Source organism: Mastomys coucha, unplaced genomic scaffold (assembly GCF_008632895.1).
Source record: "Mastomys coucha isolate ucsf_1 unplaced genomic scaffold, UCSF_Mcou_1 pScaffold1, whole genome shotgun sequence".
NCBI lineage: Eukaryota > Metazoa > Chordata > Mammalia > Rodentia > Muridae > Mastomys > Mastomys coucha.
In genome coordinates this window covers 6,905,395-6,911,243 of record NW_022196891.1, presented here as the reverse complement: position 1 = coordinate 6,911,243, position 5,849 = coordinate 6,905,395, and the positions used below count along the sequence as shown (strand labels likewise).

At 40.2% G+C, this 5,849-nt stretch overlaps 1 pseudogene across 1 annotated transcript; it reads right to left on the bottom strand.

Moving 5' to 3' along the window:
• Positions 1–1,359: 1,359 nt before the first annotated feature.
• Positions 1,360–2,211, bottom strand: LOC116069837 (annotated as a pseudogene). Its single transcript, XR_004110155.1, has one exon. The product of XR_004110155.1 is annotated as a small nuclear ribonucleoprotein-associated protein B-like (transcript).
• Positions 2,212–5,849: the final 3,638 nt, after the last annotated feature.

Here is a 5,849-nt window from a genome sequence, read left to right as displayed (position 1 = left end):
TGATGTCCTATATTTGAGACAGTATGTGTTCTCAAACTGCTCTTTTTCTGGAAATGGAATTGGTTTGTTTCTTCTTTATCAACTACCCCATATTTAAACTATAGTTGCTCTTAGGAATTTGTTCAGGTTTACTTCTAGGAGTCTGTAGACAAACACTTACCAAAAGCAACAAAAGGAGGAAAGGGTTTTATATCATTTTCAGGTTACATTCTGCCATCAAGGACTGACAATGAGGAACTCAGAAAAGAACATGAAAGTCGGAATTAAAGCAATGGCCTCTGAGGGATGTTGTTTACTGGGTTGATCTCTCTGTCTTTTCTTTTTTTCTTTTTTCTTTTTATTAGATATTTTCTTTATTTACATTTCAAATAATATCTCATTTCCCGGTTTCTCCTCCAAAAAAACCAAAAACCAAAACCAAAACCAGAAAACCAAAACCAAAACAATAAACCCTGTTCCCTCACTGCTCGCCCTGATTACCAACCCACCCTCTCTTGCTTCATGGCCCTGGCATTCCCCTATACTGGGGCATAGAACATTCACAGGACCAAGGGCCTCTTCTCCCATTGATGACCGACTAGGCCGTCCTCTGCTCTACATATGCTGCTGGAGCCATTAGTCCCACCATGTGTACTCTTTGGTTGGTGGTTTAGTCCCTGGGAGCTCTGAGGGTACTAGTTAGTTCATATTGTTGTTTGTCCTAAGGGGCTCCAAACCCTTCAGCTCCTTGGGTCCTTTCTCTAGCTCCTTCATTGAGGACCCTGTACTCAATCCAATGGATGGCTCTGAGCCTTTACTTCTGTATTAGTCAGATACTGTCAGAGCCTCTCAGGAGACAGCTATATCAGGTTCTTGTCAGCCAGGACTTGCTGGCATCCACAATAATGTCTGGGTTTGGTGACTGAATATGGGAAGGATTCCTAGGGGGAGCAGTGTCTGAATTGTCCTTCCTTTAATCTCTGTTCCATAGTTAGTCTCTGCAACTCCCTCCGTGGGTATTTTATTCTCCCTTCTAAGAAGGAATAAAGTATCCACACTTTGGCCTTCCTTCTTCTTGAGTTTCTTGTGGTTTGTCGCTTGTATTTTAGATATTCCGAGCTTCTACACTAATATCCACTTATCTGTGAGTACATACCAAGTGTGTTTTTTTGGGATTGGGTTATCTCACTCAGAATGATATTCTCTAGATTTCCCTAAGAATTTCATAAATTCATTTTTTTGTATGTATAACAGTCTCTTGGTTTATTATAAACCAGCTTCATAGGCCACAGGAAAAAATTGCTATATACAGTCTTTTGGGAAACAGGAAAGGAACTGAGGAGGACCAAGATGAGTCTAGGGCCTTGGAGGGTACGTTTCTCAGGGAGGGAGCCCTGAAAGGGAAACCAGACAATCCAGCGAGACTCTATGAACAGCATAACAAACAAACAGGTCTGTGGTAACCTGATTCTGGGGGAAAGGGTCCGTGTCTCCTCCTCGGAGCTACTGACATAATGCTGTGCCAAGATGAAAGCAGACCTTGCATGCATGGAGGAGGAGGTCGCATCTCAGGAGGGGGCATGTTCATTGGAGTTCCTCTGCCAGGTGGAATCTCCACTGGGGGACCCATGGAAGACCTCATGCCAGGAAGTAGGCCCATCATACCTGGAGGAGGGGCCCCTCGTTCCATAGGTGGAGGAGGGTCCCCATGACCCTATGGGTACTGAATTGGGGCTCCTGCAATACTGACTGTAGCTGCAGCTTCAGCAGCTACAACAGTGCCTCTTCCTTGTGGGGTCATCACCTGTTGGGATGGCCCTCCAACACCTTGGACTGGCCCAGCAAGTCCTGCAGGAGCCTGGGGCCTGGGAACACCATCCGGGAATCATCTGTCAGCAGCCCTGCCAATGCTTGGCCCCCCAGTAGCTCCAGCAAATGGCAATCGAGCAATGCCAGTATCTTTGGGAGGAGGTCCTTCCACTGTCATGGAGATCAGGTTCTCCCCTCGAAGCAATACCAGACCAAGGACTCGCTTCTCTTCCCTTTCTGCTTGTTTGGAGTTCTTTGTCTTGATCTTCCTGAACTCATTACAGTCACAGAGGATCAAATTCATGTGCTTGTCAAAGGCCTTGAAGGTCCAGATGAAGATGCGGCCATCTTGCAGGATGCACCTCATCCTGTAGTTAATGTGCTGCAGCATCTTGCTGCTCTTGCCCACCATCATGGTGGTGGATCGGATGGCTCGGATTCCCCAAATTCATTGTTTTTAATAGCTAAGTAGTACTCCATTGTGTAAATGTACCACATTTCTGTATCTATTCCTCTGTTGAGGGACATCTGGGTTGTTTCCAGTTTCTGGTTATTATAAATAAGGCTGCTATGGACAGAGTGGAGCATGTGTCCTTATTACATGTTGAAGCATCTTCTGTGTATATGCCCAGGAGTGGTATAACTGGGTCTTCTGGTAATACTATATCTAATTTCCAGAAGAAGCCCCAAACTGACTTCCAGAGTGGTTGTGTTAGCTTGCAATCCCACCAGCAATGAAGGAGTGTTCCTCTTTCTCCACAACCTCTTCAACATCTGCTGTCACCTGAGTTTCTGATCTTAGCCATTCTGACTGGAATGAGGTAGAATCTCAGGGTTGTTATGATTTGAGTTTCCCTGATGACTACGGATGTTGAACATTTCTTTTGGTGCTTCTCAGCCATTCAGTATTCCTCAGTTGAGAATTCTTTGTTTAGCTCTGTACCCTATTTTTAATAGGGTTATTTGTATCTCTGGAGTCTAACGAGTTCTTTGTACATATTGGATATTAGCCCTCTATCAGACATAACATTGGTAAAGATCTTTTCCCAATCTGTTGGTTGCTGTTTTCTCCTATTGACAGTGTCCTTTGCCTTACAGAAGCTTTGTAATTTTATGAGATCTCATTTGTCAATTCTTGATCTTAGAGCATAAGCTATTGGTGTTCTGTTCAGGAAATTTTCTCCTGTGCCCATGTGCTCAAGGCTCTTCCCCACTTTCTTTTCTATAAGTTTCAGTGTATCTGTTTTTATGTGAAGGTCCTTGATCCACTTGGACTTGAGCTTTGTACAAGGAAATGAGAATGGATCGATTTGCATTCTTCTTCATGCTAACTGCCAGTTGAGCCAGCACCATTTGTTGAAAATGTTGTCTTTTTTCCCGATGGATGGTTTTAGCTTGTTTGTCAAAGATCAAGTGACCATAGGTTTGTGGGTTCATTTCTGGGTCTTCAATTCTATTCCATTGATTCACCTGCCTGTCACTGTACCAATACCATGTAGTTTTTATCACAATGGCTCTGTAGTAAAGCTTAAGGTCAGGGATGGTGATTCTACCAGAGGTTCTTTTATTGTTGAGTATAGTTTTTGCTATCCTAGTTTTTTTGTTATTCCAGATGAATTTGAAATATGCTCTTTCCAAGTCTGTGAAGAAATGAGTTGGAATTTTGATGGTGATTGCACTGAATCTTGTTTTCAGCAAGATGGCCATTTTTACTATATTAATCCTGCCAATCCATGAGCATGGGAGTTCTTTCCATCTTCTGAGATCTTTGATTTCCTTCTTCAGAGACTTGAAGTTCTTGTCATACAGATCTTTCACTTGCTTAGTTAGAATCACACCAAGGTATTTTACATTATTTGTGACTATTGTGAAGGGTGTTGTTTCCCTAATTTTTTTCTCAGCCTGCTTATTCTTTGTGTAGAGGAAGGCCTCTGATTTGCTTGAGTTAATTTTATATCCATCTACTTTGCTAAAGTTGTTAATTAGGTTTAGGAGCTCTCTGGTAGAATTTTTGGGGTCACTTAAGTATACAATCATATCATCAGCAAATAGTGATAATTTGACCCCTCTGTCTTTCTCAGTGACTTTTTATATAAAGCACAGATTTACCATAGTAAACTGGGTCCTCCTACATCAATTAGCAATTAAGAAAATAACCCTAAAGGCTTGTACTTAGGCCAATCTGAAGAAGTCAAATTCACATTCACAATTAAGATTCCTTTCTACAACCTGTGTCAGGCTGACAACTGAAGCTGTACCTAACAGCAGCATGCATGCTCCAACTCAGTATTATTAAGTTGTGTTGACACGTCTTTTTCAGCAAATCAAACATGGTGGGCAAAACTAATTGTCTTTTTGAATTTCATGCCATTGGACCCCAACCCTACTCATCTCATTGCTCAATATCCCTACACTGCCTTGCACTTTTTCCTCCCCTATGGAATAAAATAATACAATGAAAGAAATTAAACAAAACAACAAAAAACCCCTCTCACTATGAAACCTGTGGTGTGTCACTGTGTGTCACACAGGATACCCTCTTTTTCAAACAGCTTCAATTGCAAATATTCATTGCAATGAATCACTAGTAAGATTTAAAGCCTCTGTTAAACGTTTTATACTGGGTCCTCATAGAGACTCCTCTCTGATATGTTGATGTCCTGTGTTACGGAGATCTGGCAGCTTTAGTTCTGTCAAAGTGGTTCCTTCATGTGCTCCAACAGTTCATAGATCAGTAAGTGTTGGTGTTGGCTAACTCAGAGGCCTGGATCTGGGTATGGGTGGAAACTGAGTTCGTCTACCCACTAGCTCTCCTGAACAAAATCCACCATAGTCACCTTTGCCCAGGCAAGGATCCTGGTCATCACTCTTGTCTGCTGAGCTGGCAAGAAGTGGACCCAGCTCTCCCTCTAGCTCTTGTGCCCTAGGACTGGCTCCTCACTGTTACCCTGTCCACCAGGTCCTCTACAGAATCTTATAGCTGGTGGGGTTGGTAGATGCAGGTCTCCTTCTTTCATACCCAGACCAGGATCATCTCTACTCTTATATTTAGGCAAGATGCTAAGCCTCCTCACCAGAGTCTTGCACCTGGCAAGGAATTAGGACAATTCTTCCCATGAATTACCTATTAGAAAAATGTGATTATTAAGCATTTGGAATTTACATAATCTGGACCAAGATGACATATAAATAAAATATATACATAGATTTTAGAATTTTAGTAAAAAAATATATTCTCATATCATGTCATAGTTTGTTATACATTTTATCTTGTATTAATAATGTACTAGACATATAAGATTAGAGAGTAATAGTTTAGACATTTACTTTATTTCTTTAATTTTGTTTTTGAAAGTGGCCAGTATATCATTAACATATGCCTATGAATCCTTTTGCATTTGTAATAAAATTCTGCTTCTCTGTGCTATAACAATTCATTTTAAAGGTTATCAGTTCTGTTAGGAACTTTGTTTGATTTATCTTTCTACATTCAGACATTTACTGAAGTCAGTTACCTGAATCAAGGAACCTGCAGTTGGCCACACTCAATAATATCTGTGACTAGGTACATTCCACATGTCCCCTTAAGTGTAGTCTCAAGAATACTAAACTAACATAATTTATTATTTCATTTATTTATTACTTTCAGATAGTTCATGTCTTTTCAAACCAATAGTCATCTCTTTCCTCCACAGCACCTGACTTTTCAGGATCAGACATAATAATATTTTACCTAAAGGTTTGTATCTAATGATATCGCTGCCACTTCCACTCTTCTCTAGTTTCCGTATATATATATATATATATATATATATATATATATATATATATATATATATATATATATATATACATATATATATACATATATGCTGATTAATGTCACACTATTTTGGGGTATATTTTTCATAAAGCAAATATAACCTTTTGTGAATTCTGGGTATCAAGTTTAATCCTCTAAAAATTCAGTAAAGGTTTTTAATAGTTGAGGTACCTCTCTAGCCATGAAAAGTTATTTTAATTAAAACCTTTAAAAGTCATATTTACTTTGGAGCTCTAGA